The sequence below is a fragment of the Nycticebus coucang genome, chromosome 5 (genome assembly GCF_027406575.1).
Source record: "Nycticebus coucang isolate mNycCou1 chromosome 5, mNycCou1.pri, whole genome shotgun sequence".
NCBI lineage: Eukaryota > Metazoa > Chordata > Mammalia > Primates > Lorisidae > Nycticebus > Nycticebus coucang.
In genome coordinates this window covers 51,963,486-51,978,722 of record NC_069784.1, presented here as the reverse complement: position 1 = coordinate 51,978,722, position 15,237 = coordinate 51,963,486, and the positions used below count along the sequence as shown (strand labels likewise).

General features: G+C 43.2%; 1 long non-coding RNA gene across 1 annotated transcript in view; it reads right to left on the bottom strand.

Moving 5' to 3' along the window:
* LOC128585720 (uncharacterized) overlaps nt 1–15,237 on the bottom strand; it is an 88,458-nt gene that overhangs the window by 940 nt on the left and 72,281 nt on the right. The window contains exons 2-3 of the long non-coding RNA XR_008380095.1: nt 6,336–6,470; nt 4,128–4,184 (exon numbers count right to left, since the gene is read on the bottom strand). This is a non-coding gene — a long non-coding RNA (uncharacterized LOC128585720). The remainder of the gene's footprint in view (nt 1–4,127; nt 4,185–6,335; nt 6,471–15,237) is intronic.

Genomic DNA, 15,237 nt, shown 5'->3' with positions numbered 1-15,237 from the left:
ATATTTTTTAAGCCAATCTGCAAGGCTAATTTGAAGCATAAAGGTCAAGAGAATATTCCCAAACCTAGCTAGAGAACAAATGAGAGTCTTTTTATTTAGGGAAGTCTAGACTAATTTGGTCAAAATCAAGATACACTTTAAGTCACTACTCCCTCCCAGGGCAGTTCCAACATGGTTTTCTTGTAACTACTAGCCCCTCACATTCCTCTCCTCTTCCTTCTGGTATCTTACTAACAAGGTATGGAAATGAAGGAGGAGGATTAGTGACTAAAGAACCAAAGGGGGTTAGAAATAGCTCAGGTGCTACAGCTTACGTAGCCTGAGAGAGACACAAGAACTGAACTAAAACTGGGAGGATCAGTTACACTCTGGGTTTGGGCACTATTATCATTATCAAGTGTTAAATGTTCATTTGTTCACAAAGAAATGTGCAATAGTCCCAGCTATTTTACCTGGGACATTTAAAGTAATTTATGGAAGTTCTGAGTATACCCAATTATTTTTTTTCCTTTTTAAATAAAAAGGTCAGGAAAAAGAACTAAAATAAAAGAACCTCAGGAAAAAGTATACAATGTATTTTGGTCTTGATTATATCTAAGGCTGTATTTTTTTAATTCCACACCAACTTCTAGTTGGTTTATTTTTATGTTTGTTTGTTTTTTGGTTTATACCAGAAAATGGATGAACCTGTCAAATTCAACATATACAATCCTAAGCCTTTCTGTAACCTCTCACTGAACATTAGAAGTTACTGGTAAAATAGAAGTAGCAAATGAATTGTGCATGGACGAAGCCATCAGAAAACACTGACCTTAGGAAAAGAACAGCCCTTACAACCTCCCCAGCCCCTCCTGTAGCTTTGCCGGTACTTTCTGTATGCATCACACATTCCAGCATTCAATCACATGTTGTAGTGAACAATCCTAGGTGTGTATTTTATCTCTCTGTGAAGACTGTGTTCTTTGAAGACAAGAACCTTGTTTAAAGTTCTTTGGTTTTTCTATAATACTCAGCATGATGTACTAAGAATGTAGTTAGATCCTGTGTGACTTATTCAGCGTCTCACAGAACAGAAACAAGTGGCATTTGTCTTGTACTTTTCTTCCAAAGAAATTCAAACATATTACAATTATCAAATCACTTCATTAATCTGCCAAGTATGTATGATGAGCTGGTAGCAAAGATTATTTCTAATAACGCTGTGGACATAGTGCACTTTTATTTTCAAAGTTCTTCTGTATACAATTTCTTATTCTCACAGTTTGCCTAACCGTGACTGACAGACATTTTACAGATGCCAGAATAGAGCATGTGGAACATGTGCAATGCGATGACTTCTCCCTGTCCAGTCAGCGCTCGTAGCCCCCAGCTCTGTCCTCCCCTCTCCCTTCCTGCTGCTTCATGGATGGAGACAGCACAGAGCCTGAAACAAGCAAATGAGCTCACCCAGCAATGGGGAAGAAAACCCAGGCTTTCTGATCCCCAATTGTAGGAAGGTGTTGAAATATATCATCCCAGTTTTGGCCTTTCTGACAATAAAAACAACTTGAAGAAAAAAAAAACCTGCCAAGTATCTCATTATGTAGTTCCAAAGAATAAAATTAGGCTCTTCAGCAGGTCTCCACTCAATTGTTGCCTAAAAAGACTAAAAAAGATTTTCCACAGAATCATTATAGTCAAGAGAGATCTTTCTCTGCCCAATATAACTAAGTCTCCTTCCTGTTTAGATTTACTTATACAATGTTTCTCTCTTCTCTTTTAATACTTAAAATCTGTACTATGTGTCAGGCATTGTTCTAAGCACTGCACATACATGTTAACTTATTCACAACAACCTTATAAGGCAGGCATTACTGCTACCTTTATGTTAGAGATCTTAGAGGAAACGGAGGCTCTGAAATGTAACGTAACTTGCCCAAGGTCACATCCCAGTAAGTGGCCCCAAAGTCTGCCTTCTTCATCACTGTAGTGTCTGTCAAAGCTGGGACTTGGTGGGCAGCGTGGGCCAATTCCTAGAAAGTGCTCATCAGTATAACAAACACTGAAGTGGATATCACTACAACTACTACCACCCTCTAGTGAGCTCACTGGCTTATTCCACCAGGTACTCTTTCATACCTTCTACACCTCCTGTCCATCATCTGCCCTCCCTCCCTTCCCACTCCAGAGCATGGTCTTGCCCAGTATTTAGCAGAAAGAGATGTCACCAGGCAGGAAGTCCTCCTTACTAAATACACAAACCTATTTTCATTAGTACCTGTCCCTTCTTTCCTTTCTATTATTCAAACAAAAAATATACAGCTCACTTTTTCCCCAAGGTCAGCCCCACTATGGAGAACGAGGTCCCTTCCTTCCAGACTCTGAGAGCTCTCACCCTCTACTCTGACCATCCTCTCTACCTCCTGTGTCTACTGTACCTTTCCAATCAGCATTCATATTGCTGTAGTGCCTTTCAATACTAATTTTTAAAGCAAGACAAAGTCCACCTCTAGCATTCTGGTCCCCTTGACACAGTGTTGATGTCCTCATTTGCCATTCACCTTTTAACCACTTAATCTAACTCCTACCTCTGATCCAGAAAGCACTATTTTTGTCACGGTCACGATTGGCTACTTTTCATCTTACCCCATCTCTTAGATTTTGCTGGTTGCTCCCTCACTTCTTGAAACTCTCTTCTCTCAGTTTCCCTAACATTTCCTAGCTCTCCTACTTCTCCAGTCACTCTTTACCTGCTTTCTTTCTGGGCCCCTTCTCTGCCCAATCTCTAAATTTTAGAGTTCCTCTGGACTCTTCTTCTGTCATTCTGTAAGGTCTCTCCATGCAACAACTCCAAAACGTGCATGTCCAGCTCAGCTTAGCTCTGCAGGCCTATATGCACAACTGCCTGCTGGACAACTCGCTAGATGTCTTAAACTTAACAGGCTCAAACAAACTCTTCATCTCTGTAAAGCCTTCCTCTTACAGCAATTTTCCCCCCAATTCGCTACACCTTAATAAGTGGCTTCTTTATCTACCCAGAAGTTCATGCCCCAAATTTGGAAGTCATTCTTGATACCTGTCCTCCTAACCCTCAACTCTCCCATAACGAGTTTGATATTTTTGTTGAATGAATGAAATTTCAGCATAAGTGTTTCTTCTTCACAGGAAAGTTTCCTTAATGCCACCAATCTATGTGAAATTTTCTATTACATTCTTTTCATAGCATCCTGGGTTTTTCCTTCATAACATTTTTTGTGTTTTGGAATTATATGTGTTAGTTATGTGATCATTCATATAACATTTATCTCTCGCTTCAGAATAAGCTCCATGAAGGCAGGGACCAGACTGACTTGCTCATCTCTGTACACTCAGCACTTACTAGCATTTGCTCAGAAAAATGTGTGTTGTTATACAAAGAAAATGAAATTGTATCAGTGTGTAGAAAAGATAGCTGCCCTCCCCTGTGCACTATAGTATTATAACGAAGATAATAATGAAGATAAAGAATCAACCTAAGTGGGTGGCACCTGTGGCTCAAGGAGTAGGGTGCTGGTCCCATATGCCAGAAGTGGCAGGTTCAAACCTAGCCCCGGCCAAAAACCAAAAAAAAAAAAAAAAAAAAAAAAGAAGAATCAACCTAAGTGTCCGTCAACAGATAAATGGATGAACAAAATGTGGTATATATACAGAATGGAAAACTATTCAGCATTTAAAAAGAGAATCGTGGGTGGCGCCTGTGGCTCAAAGGGGTAGAGGGCTGGTCCCATATGCCAGAGGTGGTGGGTTCAAACCCAGCCCTGGCCAGAAACCACACACAAAAAAAAATAAATAAATAAAAATAAAAAGAGAATCCTGCCATTTGCAACAACCCTGGATGAACGTGGAGGGCATTATGTTAAGTAAAGTAAGCCAGGCACACAGAGACAAATATACCACATGATCCCTCCTATATGCAGAATCTAAAAAAGTTGAATTTATTGAAGCAGACGGTAAAATGGTGATTACCAGGGACCGTAGCTGGGGTGTGAGAATGGGCTTAGGTGAAGTAAAAAAAGAACATTTGTTGAATTAAAGCTGAAGCTTTTTTCCATGATCACCGTTTTATGCTAGGCCCGTGCCCCAGTGCTACCACCCATCAGTCTACTCACCAAAACCCCAAGGGTCACGACACTGCAGTGTTCATCCTGGAGGGAAGGAGTCCAGGACTACGAAGGTGAAAAGAGATAATTTTAGAAATGCTTTTGAATTTACAAAGTGAAGATCACTCACAGTTCCTTGCTATGCTCAAATGTAACTTTACATGGAAAACATGCAATAAGAAAATTTATTTTCATATGCTTTGGGGGAAACTTAGAGCTGAACCACCTGGTGAGATGATTTCCTTCTATTCAGAGCCTACTGTGTGCAAAGTGCTGTACAGAATTGAGTTAGATTAAGTCAATAAAACACTCAGGTGGGAAGTGGCTCATGCCTGTAATCCCAGCACTCTGGGAGGCTGAGGCAGGTGGACTGCTTGAGCTCAGGGGTTCAGGACCAGCCTGAGCAAGAACGACTCTGTCTCTACTAAAAATAGAAAAACTAGACTGGCGTAGTGGCAGGCGCCTATAGTCCCAAACTACTCAGGACCCTGAGGCAGGATGATCACTTGAGCCCACAAGTTTGAGGTTGCTGTGAACTATGGCACCATGGCACTCTACCCAGGTGACAGAGCGAGACTCTGTCTCAAAAAAAAAAAAAAAAACCCCACTCAGTTACTGGTCAAGCAGAATAATTTCTAACGTTAGTCCTTACAAACCAGGATTTTGAAACTGAGCTTACTCTTTTGCCCGGAATTTATAGTTTTGAAATTCCAAGTTCCAGACTGTCTTAGGGTTAAATTATTTAGGAATCTTTAAAATAATTCCTTACTAGATTGCCATAAAGTAGTAAGTAAATCCTCAAATTAATCTGACCAAGCTTAGCATCACCTCTACGATTCCAATTTCAACTCTTCCAGTGAGGCTTTCTCACTTCCCCGCTCTAAGAAGTCAAGTTTATTAGAACTATGTCATGTTTAACAAATTTCATTTCTCTGCGATGACCACTACTCCATAAAAGGCATAGTATCAAACTTAGAATGTGGAACTAAAAGGCCTCAGGATTCCATTCCTAGCTCATTCTTAACTTCGGGCATGCTGACTACTAAAGACTTCCTCTCAGAAAAACCACACAATAGGAAGAACCAATCTTTCCCCAATACATGGAGAAAAGCAAACTATACAATTGGCATGTATAGAGAACCTTGGTCCAAGCAAAATATTAGTGCATATTTAGTACTTATGCATCTATCATCCTTCAATAGCTAATAAACTTTAAGTAAGCAAATAAAAGTTTGTATCAAACTAAAGAATTCTGTCAGAAATGAAGCATTTCAAAATGAATTTCAACTATCATCATTTATTAATAGAATAATGGCTACCCAAAGTTATATTACAATACAAATGTCCCTTCTTTGTAAAATTCTCCTTGATCACCGACTATCCCCATATGCCTTCCTTGGCCCCACAGCATTATATTCACAACAATTCTATAACACAAAACCACACTCCTGTGACATACAGACAGTAAACTCCCTGAGGGCAGTGTCACTCATCATCTCAGCACCTGACACTTCGTAGAAACTCAATAAATGCTTGTTGATTCATATATTATAATGAGCTTGACTGAGGCTTTCATTTCCCTACCCTTACCCTGCATTGGCCCAAACCAGCAATGACATGAAGAAGTACTTACTTCAACTTCTCACCACCTGCCTTTCTCCTCAGCCCTATGAGGTGATTACTGCACAAGTCTGCTCACAAGATGGTATAAAGGTAACTGCACTTATAGTTCTGACTCTCATGTAATTTGATGATTTTGCCTTGGAAACTCCTAAAATAATAAACAAATGTAGTTTGGGTTTTTTTTTTAATGTTTGATCCACTGAAGCAGTAGCAAAACAGATATGGTTAACTTACAAGAGAACCTATAGAAACAGAAATAAAAATCCAACATATTCAGATTCTTTTTTTTTTTTTTTTGGAGACAGACTCTCACTCTGGTAGAGTGCTGTGGCATCTAGCTCACATCATAGCTCACAGCAATCTCAAACCCCTGGGCTCCAGTGATCCTTTTGTCTCAGCCTCCCAAGTAGCTGGGACTGTAGGTGCCTGCCAGGATTCCTGGCTAGTTTCTTTTGCTCAGGCTGGTCACAAACCGCTGAGCTCCACCCACCTTGGCCTCCCAGAGTGCTGGGATTACAGGCGTGAGCCACTGAGCCCAACCAACATACTCAGATTGAATCACAAAAGTAATGGGCTTATCATCACATTCTTTACCTTTCAAGATGTCCAATTTGCTCTTTCTTCTACATTGGGACACAGAAGAACTTTTCAAGAATGATCTCTGCCACCCAAACAGAAAGGAATTTTTAGGTCAAAGTGGAATGACACCAGCTAGTTCCACATTCAGTCCTACAGGGAATAGAAAAAATGAAAGGTTCATGTCCACATTCACACTGATTCCAAAGAAAACCACCCATTCAGTAACACTCTGTGACCAAAGTAGTATTTAGAAGGAACAATAAGAAAACAATTAGGTCAAAAATAGGGAAGGCAGGCAAAATCAGTAAAACTCAAAATTGAAGAAACAGAAGATAGAGATACTGCAATCCAAATTCATCCCACTGAGGACTGACTGGGAGTTTAGAAAAGCAAAGTCCCCCAGACACAAAGCCACACTTTAATCACTGCTTTTAGCTTTTTCCACAACCAAGAAGTCACCACAGGTTGCAAAATGGACTTCTGTTTCATGTCTTCTCTATGCCCCTGTTCTTACATGATGGAGAAAAAACACTGCAAAATCTAAAATGCAAGTGGCCATAAGATAATTTAATTTTTAAAAATTAGTTGGTCTACAGCAGAGTTCTTAATCTGGGATCCAGTAACCCCCAAGGGGTCAGTGGATAGACTTGGAAGAGGGGAAATGTCTGTGAACTTGCAGGGAAAAACTTAGGTCTTAATTTTGACTAACCGCTAAGTAAAAGTTGGCATGGCCTTCAATTGTGAATGTAGGTAACAACCCATAATATTAGTAATGCTGTGACTGACCATGTCACACCAGACATTTGGTGACCCCAAGACATTTTCACATCATGTTATAATTGTTGAAGATACCTTGGCATAATATGCACACTCAATACTAAATTACAGTATCATCAGACCTTCAGCTACATTTTATTATTTAATGTGTTACAAAGAACATTTTGATAACTATTTCCATTTCATCTGTAATTCTATGTATTTTATTTTGTGTATTTATAAAAAGTTCCCAAAAGGGGAGCCAGGGGAGCCTTCACTAGATTGGCTAAAGGGGTATGTGGGACATAAAAGATAAAAGGTCAAAAAACCCCAATCTAGAATGAGTAAAGTTTTACTAGACTCAATCATCATGGTCACAGAGGCAGACAGAGCAGTCAATCATTCCACCAACACTATTTCATAGCTGAAGGAAATTAAGTGACCTGGAAGGCAAGAGACATATCTAGCGTCACACAGATATGGAGTTGGCATATTCCAAGTTGACACTCACAGCATCAGTCTTCCCACTGTTTCCAATGGACCTTGGCTTCCATTTCTACAATTGTTATCATTGTTACTGTCTTGCCACTCAATGGAGAGAGGTTTATTTATTACCTTTCAAAACTAATGCAAAACAAAAAACCAAACAACAGAACACGATAAATGTACAAGATACTCCTTTTAGTTTCTTGATCAACCATGTTGCTATTAATATAATTGTTACAAAGGCTGAATAGTTAGTGAGATAGTAGTTTGTTAGAAGTGAGAAAGGAAAGTGGCACCTGTAGCTCAGTGGGTAGGGCACCGGCCACATACACCGAGGCTGGCGGGTTCAAACCCAGCCTGGGCTTGCTAAAACAATGACAACAACAACAACAAAAATACTAGGTGTTATGGCGGGTGCCTGTAGTCTCAGCTACTTGGGAGGCTAAAGCAAGAGAATTGTTTAAGCCCTGGAGTGTGATGCCATGGCACTCTACCCAGGGTGACAGCTTGAGACTCTGTCTCAAAAGAAAAAAAAAAAAAAAGGTGAGAAATGAGTGGCTCACTGGCTCACCCCTATAATCCTAGCTCTCTGGGAGGCCGAGGAGGGTGGATTACTGGAGCAAGAGAGAGACCTCATCTCTACTAAAACAAACAAACAAACAAACAAACAAAAAAAAAATAGAAAAGGCCAGGCGTAGTGGCTTACGCCTATAATCCTAGCACCTGAGAGGCCAAGTTGGGCGGATTGCCTGAGCTCACTGGTTTGAGACTAGAACTGAGCCAGAGTGAGACCTCATCTCTAAAACAAACAAAACAAAAAAAACTGCCAGGTGTTGTGGTGGGCACCTATAGTACCAGTTACTTGGGAGGCTGAGGCAAGAGTCGCTTAAGGTGAGGAGTTTGAGGTTGCTGTGAGCTATAACACCACAGTACTCTACCAACAGTGACAAAATGAGACTCTGTCTCAAGAAAAAAACGTTAGAAAAACCTAGCCAGGTGTTGTGGTTGGTGCCTATAGTCCCAGCTACTCAGGAGGCTGAGGCAGAAGGATCACTCAAGCCCAAGAGTTTGAGGTTGCTGTGAGCTACAATGATGATGGCCTGGGAGACAGAGTGAGACTGGGTTTCAAGAAAAAAAAGAGAGAGAGAAACTAGTTGGGCTCTTTATTCCCAAAGGTATTCAAAGCACTTTGAAGACAAGCATTAACTTGTTAGGATGAGGTGCAGTTATGAGTGGTTATAGGGCAGGTGGTCTTGCCACTCTGTAGATGGGAGATTTGGAGAATACATATGAGAGATTTGTTCAAAGTCACACAGGGTAAGTGTGAGGCTCTAAATACTGTACCAAGTGTTCAAGGCTCTAAACACTGTACCAAGTCACCATGATCAAATATTTAGTTGATTATAATAAAATCTCTATTTTTGTCTATAAGCCAGGGAGCATTTTCTTTTGATTCACAGAAGACACTTCTGAAGGCCATTGTGAAAATACCCCATAGAATAAACTCCAAGTATGTAAGTACTTTTTTTGCTTGTGCAAGTCATCTAAGAATCCAGGTCAGGAATCCTTCACTCAAGAGCCAAGTTATATACTACTTGCATTATAAAAAGAGAACTGTATTCTTCCCTGTTTTAGTTAATGACCTCCCTATATACCCACCATGTCTTTTGAAACCATTCTCTTATATTCAAAACTGTCTGGTACTTTAATACCAAAACTCTAGGTCATAAAACTACGAAATATATCATACTCCCCTCTCCCATCTCAACTTTTCTCAGCTTTACATTAAATTTTCTCTTCTTATCCAAACCCTCAAACAATTAATGAAGCCCCCATTCATCAAAGCTTGCTTATGTCATTTAACTAACAGCTCCTTTTATTAACCTATCTCTGTCTTTAATAGTTTGGATCTTTTCTGACAGTGAATAAGGAGGCCTTTCTTAAATTTTTACTTACTGACCATTACATTATTTGCATAAACATTCTTCCTTGCTAAAGTTTTCCAATCACTAGTATTCAGTAAAAAAACAAACTCAACAGGACAATCATGTTAAACAGTTTCCACAAAGGTTTGTTTCTTTCTTCCTTTTTTTTTTTTGATATACTTTCAAGCTGTTGCCCTGGGTAAAGTACCACTGTGTCACAGCTCACGGCAAACTCCAACTCTTGGGTTCAAGTGATTTCTCTTGCCTTAGTTTTTCTATTTTTAGTAGAGATGGGGTCTTGCTCTTGCTTAGGCTGGTCTCAAACCCTGAGTTCAAGCAATCCACCTGCCTCCACCTCCCAGAGTGCTAAGATTATAGACATGAGCCACTGCCCCCAGCCAAAGGTTTTTAATCCATGAATTTTACCTTTCAACATCCTTTTGCCCTCCTTCCATCTCTTAGTTATCCTGTTAGTTCTCATTCTTCACTTTGTGTTCAGCACACAAGAACCCAAATCTCTGCCCTGAGAATGAACATTTAATTCCTAAATATATCAAGTGCTAAACAAATGCTCTATCACACATCTTTGACCAAAATGTAACTCTTCACATAAACAATTATTTCCCCCACTGAAGTCAGTCAGTGTCTATTTGCCTTAACCAAAGTCTAACTTTGTATCAATTTTATCCCACCTTAGAGACTCTCTCCATACCTCTGAAGGCTATGGTGAAAATATCCCATAGAATAAACTCCAAGTATGTTAAGTACTTTTTTCCTCCTTTCTCTCCCTGGTCTAATAACTTTATTAATCCCTAATGGACTCCAATTTAGGCTCCAAGTCTCTGCTTTCCATTTCTTTAAACCATTCTTCCTTACCCTCCTGCAGACCAGGGCTCTTGGAGGACAGACTTCAGGCCTCCTCTTTCATGCTTGATAGCCTTCACATAAGGCCCCTAGCAAGACCATTACAGGCCTCTGGCCCTTCCCTCTCCCTCTCACTGGACATAATAACCAACACTGCTGTTGTTTTCCTTAAGATATCTCCATTTCACCAGGCTCACCCAACACTAATCAGTGACATCTTAATAGTCTGCAACTTTCAAAGGCCAGGGACTAGGGCTTCACTTTGGAAGTCACTGGTGTGTCCCACAACCCCCACAATGACTCAGTGACCTAGACATCACCAACTCACCTGCTTGAGCTCTTTACTACTCATACATACATTCTTCTTAGCTTTCACCTCCCCCCACCCTTCAACAAGTCACTGCCCTGCAAAGTCCCCTTTACCTCTCTAGCCCTTCAGTGGGTCTTACAGACTCCACCGAACTCAACCTGGATTTCCCTAGTTAGCTCCCCATTGCTCCCCTCCAAAGCCCCTTCATCCCAAGGAGCATGGGACGGTCCCATCCCCTCGTTTAACCTCTTCAAGCATTGCACGGGACAAAACCTCTAAAGAATTTGAGATGCCCCTGTCTCTCGCCACCGCTACCCCCACAGGTTCCTCCAGACTCAACTCACTAAATCCTCAACCTCCACCCCCGACCCTTCCCCCCACCGCGGCTCTCCGCGGCTGGAGCTGCCCCTGCCCCCCAACCGGCTCAAAACATGCGGACGCGGACGCGGACACGGCCCCCACTGCCCCCCGGCTCTGGTCCTTCCCCTCCCCCCGAGGTGCCACTTACCCCGGAGGCAGGAGGGGGAGGGGAGAGGAGGAGCGGAGTAGGGGAGGGGGCTTCGGTCCTGGGCGGCTCTCAGCCCCTGGGGGCCGGGGCCGAGGCCAGCGGCAGCGGCAGCGCAGCGTCTCCCCCCGGCGGCGGCAGCGGCGGCGGCGGCGCCGTCCCACTCCCGCAAGCACACATAGGCTCCATTGTCCGCCGGCACCTCCCCCTTTCCGGCTCCCCCCTCCCGGTACCGCCCCTTCTCCCTCCCCCCGAACCTCCCCCAGCCGCACAGCGCCACGAAAGGTACAGCCGGCCCCGCCTCGGACGCGAGAGCAGTGCCTCATCCACCCAACCCCGGCCCCGACGGCCAACCCGGTGGGGGAGTGGGGACCGCCCCTCTCCGCCCCAGCGCCTGGCCCCGCCGCCGGGACGCCCCCCTCCTTGGGAATGTCACTCGCCCCCCTCCCGGAACGTGTGCAATGGTACCAGCCCGGCCGCTTCCCCCACTCCTCTCCCCCATCTTCCCACGAGGCCCCGCCCTATCCCCGCCCACCAGGCGGGCTCGCCTCCTCGGCCCCGCCCTGCCAACATTTTACTATGGGGCCGCCCACCGCCGGCACCGCCTCCAGGTTTGCATGGACACGCCTACAAACTCTCCTCCCCCAGATCTTCACCCGGCCGAAGGTGACGCCCACTCCGCGCCTTAAAGCGGCAGAGCCTTACTTTCTCAGCCTCCCAAAGGGCTGGAGGGGAGGGACGTTGAGCCAGGGAGGGTCTCTTCTTTCCCGCACCCTCCTCCTCACGCACGCACTCTCCGGGACCTCCCCACCGCCTCCCGCAGCTCTAGGAGCTACCGAACAGGGCTGGAAAAAACGCGGAGGGGGGAAGGGCCGCGTAAATTTGGCCATCTTGGACAGAAACGAACTGGGACTGCTGAAGGAACCGGTCTTTCCCTCTCTTCCCTGCAGCCCTGCCCGGCCTAGACCCCAATCTTCAAAGCCTCCTCTTCACACCCCCAGGACGCAGTTCTACCTTGCCGGGCCCCCTTTCCGGTCCCCTCTCTTCACCGCTTAGGCTGTGCACTGCCTTTGCCGTTGCCGGGTTTCTCCCCTCCCGAGGAAGCAGGCCCCTCTCGGGGTTGCACTCTCCTCCACCCTCTCCAGATTCTCGCAGGGGTCCTGCAAACGTGGTGGCTGGTGCAGGATCTCTTTCCATGTCCTGCCAGCCCGGCCCGGCTAAGGTATCGCTACCTAGTGCCCACAGAGGAGACCTTCCGCCCAGGTCCTCAAATTGTTTCACGACCAGTATAGCTCTCCTAATTTTTGAAAGACCTGATCTGGAGGGCTCAAAGCCCCAAGATCTCCGCACCATTCCCCGTGAAGTGAGAGAGTAGCCCATTAGATTGCACTTTTTCTCAGATGGAAAAACGACAGCACCATGGTAGGCGTATGTTGCTGAATCAAAGCACAGATTTTGGATACTCTTGTTTTTATCTGTGTGGCCCCTGTTACTGCTACGACCAACCGTGATTGCAGACTTGTTTGCCCTGAAGCTCTCCCCAAAGTAAACCATCGTTAGTCTCTGCTTGTGCTTTTGTGGAGTCTGGATCTAAGATGCCTCTGGAATTCTGTGCACTGGCCTCACGCTTTTCTATGTCAGTTAAGTGATGACTGCCCAGGTTATAATGTACTGTGTATTCTCCCCTGAAGATGGATAGAGACACCATGGCCAAGAAATCTAGATAGATTTTCTTCTGTTCTTGCTTCTATTGCCCATGGTTTTGACCAGGGTACTTTTTGCTATGTTAGTTTTCTGTCTATAAAATAGGAAACCTTCCTTGGGGCAACCTTTGGTGCTAGTAGTAAAGATGGTAGGAAAGAATCCAAAATGGTACAAGAGTGGATTCACTGCTTTGGAAATCATTTAAAACTCTTAACTGGTCGGGTAAGTTTCTATACCATGTTTTCCTTGCTTAGATCCTGTAAAAAAAAAAACCTGTAGTAAGATATTTTCTGTCTTCTGTTATGACTGAAGACAAAAAATTTTACAAAAGGCAATAGTGGGTATAAACAATACAAATCTAAGTTTATTTGAGGATTCCCTATAGAAAATAAATAAAATGCTGTTTGTCAAGTATTGGCCATAGACTATTTGATGTAACGTGGCTAAGAACCTCTGTAAAAGGCCAGTAACGGTGACTCACACCTGTAATCTCAGCACTCTGGGAGGCTGAGGGAGGTGGGTGGATTGCCTGAGCTCACCAGCTGGAGACCAGCCTGAGCCAGAACAAGCCGGTGTCTGTGGCAGGTCCCTGTAGTCCCAGATACTTGGGAGGCTGAGGCAAGAGAATCGCGTAAGCCCAAAACTTTGAGGTTGCTGTGAACTGTGAAGCCATAGCAGTCTACCCAGGACAACAAAGTGAGACTCTGTGTCAAAAAAAAAAGAACCTCTGTCTGTAAAAGAGGGCTGCAGGAAAAAGTCAGGAATGGACATCAGAAAAAAAATTAACCAAACCAGGAATATGCAAGAAATATGTAGGATTGCTAAAGTGGGTGGAAAGAAGGGACTCACAGATTGTATCTTATCAGAGAAAACAACTGCCAAATAAGCTCTGGACTGGTGTGTTCCAGAGCTCTGCACTGGTGTGTTCCAGAGCAGAGCACCTCAGCTCAGCAAAAACAAGCTTTATTAAACAATTATAGACATGTAAAAAAAAAGTATTAACCCTTTTACTAAGCATTAAGTTCTTGCATCATACACGTAAAAGTTCAAAATTATTAACTGAATCAGAAGGAAAATGCAAATGAATATTAAATGTACAACACTAGGGTAACAGAGCAATCATACTGAGAATTTAAACATGCTGAAAACTAAAGGTTGGAGTCTCCATAGTAATGTTAATTTAGCACATGGGATCAAAATGTGTTTTAAAATATTATTTATTCTATTAAATAGTTTATCAATTTCACTAGAATTTTCTCCCTCTGAATTTTCTAACTTCATGCACTTCCATCTCACTTGAGAAAGAATGCTATTTTGGTGTATAAGGATTTAACACATTGTATATACATAAACACTGATGGATGATGATGAAATCATTTTTAAAAGCATCCTATAAATAAAAGCCTCAAATTGTTGCTACTACTCTAAAAATTTTAAGATAAAAAGTAAATTTTTTTACCCAAATGGTAATATTGCTAAACATGAAGGCTTTTGATGCTAAAGAGACCTGGTTTTGATTTTCTCACTCACTGAAATTTGCTTCTAGTAATGATGATGAGCACTCACTGTGTTACAGACATGGATGATGGAAGTTTGGCTTCTTGGGTCTTCAGCTAATCACAGCATTTGTGTTAGAAGTTTGTCTCCAGTCTTTTCTACCTGCAAACTCCACTTTCAAGTTGAGAGAACAAGTGCGTTTTCCCCCCTCAGCTTCTGACAGCTAAATTTTAGGGTTGGAAAGAGCCCCATTCTGTTTTACAGGTGAGCATTCTAAGGCTTAGAAGTTTAATGATTTTTCAAGATGGTGCTCATTTTTAGGGACTACAATGTGAGTCTAACACTTCTCAAGTTCTACTTTCTTTTTTTTTTTATAGAGACAGGGTCTCACTGTACCGCCCTCGGGTAGAGTGCCGTGGCGTCACACAGCTCACAGCAACCTCCAACTCCTGGGCTTAGGCGATTCTCCTGCCTCAGCCTCCCCAGTAGCTGGGACTACAGGCGCCCGCCACAACGCCCGGCTATTTTTTTTTGTTGTTGTTGTTGCAGTTTGGCCGGGGCTGGGTTTGAACCCACCACCCTCGGCATATGGGGCCGGCGCCCTACTCACTGAGCCACAGGCGCCGCCCCTCAAGTTCTACTTTCTAAGGATTGTTCATTCCTGACAATATTTATTACTGTAGAAGAGAACATGAAGTTCTACCTTAGGAATGATGAAATTAAGATTAAGAAAGGTTGAGCCCACTCAGCCAGCTGGTATTAGGGTTATAAGAGGCCTCACAAATTCTTTCCTTGGTTAAAGCCCTCAGCTTGCCCATGAGTTCCTAACGCTTATACTATTTATCACAAATTTATCTGCCTCATTGTCCA